At 37.1% G+C, this 3,227-nt stretch overlaps 1 non-coding gene across 1 annotated transcript; it reads left to right on the top strand.

Annotated features, from left to right (window-relative positions):
* The first annotated feature begins 594 nt into the window (after positions 1–594).
* On the top strand, positions 595–702 carry LOC122305884. Its single transcript, XR_006241314.1, has one exon. It is a non-coding gene; the product is annotated as a small nucleolar RNA R71 (small nucleolar RNA).
* The last annotated feature ends 2,525 nt before the right edge of the window (positions 703–3,227 follow it).

The raw sequence follows: 3,227 nt of genomic DNA, 5'->3' as shown, positions 1-3,227 counted from the left end.
CTAGAAGATGAAGGTGCATGATATGGTGCAAGATATGATCTAGGGGGTTGTGTAGGCGGCTGGTTTTCAGACTTCCAGCTAAAATTGGGGTGATTACGCCACCCAGGATTGTAGGTATCAGAGAAAGGTGCAACAGGCTTCATGTACATACCTAAGACATTACATTGTTCCTCATACATCCCTCTCATCTCAGCAAATGTGGGACACTCTTGGGCAAGGTGATCTACCCCACCACACACAAAACATCGTCCAAAAGACTCTGCATGATTAGCCATGTGTGTTGGCTTTAAGTCTTTATTCTTCAACACCTCTAGCTCCCTAGTGAGCATCTCAACCTTAGTCTTTAGGTTATCTTCTTCCCTGAGATGGTAAATTTCACCACCATTTAGGTTTCCTACAGGTCATGACCTATTTGTGCTCTCAGTAGCACTAGCTCCAGTCCAAGTGTGAGCTTTTTCAGCAAGCTCATTGAGGTATTCTATGGCCTCATCAGGATCTTTCTGTAAGAACTCACCATTACACATCATCTCCACAAATTGACGCTCTCTAGGTGTAAGTCCCTCATAAAAATAGCTCACTATATGCCAATTCTCATACCCATGGTGAGGACACATACTCAATAGCTCCTTAAATCTCTCCCAAGACTGATACAAAGTCTCACTGTCCTTTTGTACAAAGGTGGAGATTTGCCTTTTTAAAGCATTGGTCTTATGTTAGGGAAAGTATTTATTAAAGAATACCTGAGTCATCTCATTCCATGACCCAATAGATCATGGTCTCAAAGTGTATAGCCAACTCTTAACTCTATCCTTCAAAGAGAAAGGAAAGAACTTAAGTCTCACAATGTCATCAGTTGCATTTTGACTATGAAAAGTCGCAACTACTTCCTCAAACTCCCTAATGTGCACATATGGATTTTCATTTTCCAAACCATGAAAAGTAGGGAGTAACTGTATCATCCCTATTTTAAAATCCAATTGGCGAATATGATGCATGATGGTGTGGCTGTACGTGTAGGTTGGAGGTAATCCTGAAGGGTCTTAGTGGGTTGATCTTCGTGTTCACTCATTTTCTCAGAATTAGAAGAATTATCAAAAAAATGATCAGAAAAATTAAACTCTGACTCTAACACAGGTCTACAAGCAAACCGACCCAAAGCGTCTCTATACCTGTGCATGCAAAGTAGAGAAAATAACTCTAAAAAAACTACAAAAAGAAAAAGAAAATAAAAAAAAGATGCAGCAAGCTAAAATAGGGAACGAAGTTACCGCCTTTACAAACTGTTGAAAAGAAAAACTATCTCACAATTCTTCTACCGTCTCCTCGGCAACGGCGCCAAAATTTGATTACGCCCAAAGAATAACGCGGTAGTTGTAGCACAACTTTGGGGTGTCGATTCCACAGGGAGACAAATTGAAAGAATAGCAAGAGGAATAAAGAAACTAAAGAAAAATATTAAATAAGTAATAGAGAACAAAAATTAATTTTAAATGTAAATTCAAGTGAAGCAAAGTGATTAACAGAAAAAGTACTCAAATTTGACAAACAGTAGAGCATCAGGAATCCCTTGCACAAATCTGGTATTTTAATTATTCTTAATTCATTGGATAACTCAATTAGGAACTCAATTCCCACAATTCCCAATCGGAAGGTATAGATTTATAAACCAGACTTAAATATAATGTAACCCTTTGAAAAAACATTCACCACTTTTAAAAAACGTGAAATACTACCCCTATTGATAAAATCAATGGAATGCTCTATCTCTCTAATATGTGGCAATCCACTAAACACATCAGTAGGAATCATGATCTCATAGCCCCGCAACAAAGAAACAACAACACTAGGCAAAGAGTCATTAAATTCGTTAGTGTAAAACCTCGCCTTAGCATAAAAACTCACTTCTCTTTTTGTTTTTCTCTCACTTTCTTCACTCTTGTTTTTCTTTTCACCCTCTTTTTTTCTTGAGGTTTCAACCTCACTCTCATTTCTTTTCTCTCTCATATTTCTCTCTCTCTCTCTCCCATTTTCTACCTCAATATTTCTTTCTTTTCTCCGACTCTTTCTTTTTCGCTCAACCTCACTTTTACTCTCTCTCTTTTGATCAATCTCAGCCTCCCTCTTTCTTTTATGATCAACTTCACTTTCACTCTTTCTTTTCTTTATCAATCTCAATTTCTTTCATTCTTTTTTTATCAACCTCACTTTTACTCATTCTTTTTTTGATCAACCTTACTTTTCAACTTCAGTTGGTCCTCACAGACTTGTGTTGGAGTTAAAGGAGCAAGTTTGATTGTTTTTCCATCATTTTCAAAATTGTACATGTTTCTAAACCCATCATAAATCACTCTCCTATGACACTGCCACGACCTCCCCAACAAAATATGGCCTGCATGCACAGGCACTACATCACAAAGTACCTCATCCTTATACTTTTCAATTCAAAAAGATACTAGCACTTGCTTATTTACCCTAACCTCCCCCACAATCATTCAACCACTGCAACTTGTATGGTCTAGGGTGTTTCAACGTAGGTAAATCCAATTTCTCAACTAAAGTAGTGCTAGCAACATTAGTACAACTTCGCATCAATGATCATAATACATACATTGTTGTTGATGTGGCATCTAGTATGAAAAATATTCTCTCTCTACTCCTCCATATCATCCATCTTAAATTCTGTATTGGGAGCGCGCTTGACAAAAAGAGACTCACGATACTCTTCATTCTTATCATGCATATTCTTATACTCATGTTCAATACTAGGCTCACGTCTCCTATCTCTCCCAGTTTGTAAATTTCTAATCAATACAACTCGTTGATCCATCCTATCTCTCACTTCTCCCAAAGCCAAATTCAATCGTTCAAACTCTTGTTGCATGGATTGCAACACAAAGAATGAGTTATCTACTATCCCCTTTGGTGATGAGTCATTTTTATGAGATGTCGTATGCTCTGCACAAAAAAGAATGTTAGTGGAAAAAATACCTAATACGCTCCCTTACTTGTTTACACTCGAATATATGGCACTCCACTCATGTTTCACTCTTAATTGGCTTTTTCTAATAATGATCTCGCACTCTCTTGCCTTTTACCTCAAGAGTTTTCCCTCTCAAGATCTTTAAGAACTAATTGAACTCAATCAATACAATACAACCTTGTTTTATCCCAACTAGTAATTAGGTCCAATAAACAAGAACAAAAGAAAACATAGAAAGAATAAAATG

This window comes from Carya illinoinensis, chromosome 3 (assembly GCF_018687715.1).
Source record: "Carya illinoinensis cultivar Pawnee chromosome 3, C.illinoinensisPawnee_v1, whole genome shotgun sequence".
In the NCBI taxonomy this organism is placed as follows: Eukaryota; Viridiplantae; Streptophyta; class Magnoliopsida; order Fagales; family Juglandaceae; genus Carya; species Carya illinoinensis.
Note: the sequence above shows the minus strand (reverse complement) of the source record. Positions and strands in the feature narration are given on the sequence as shown.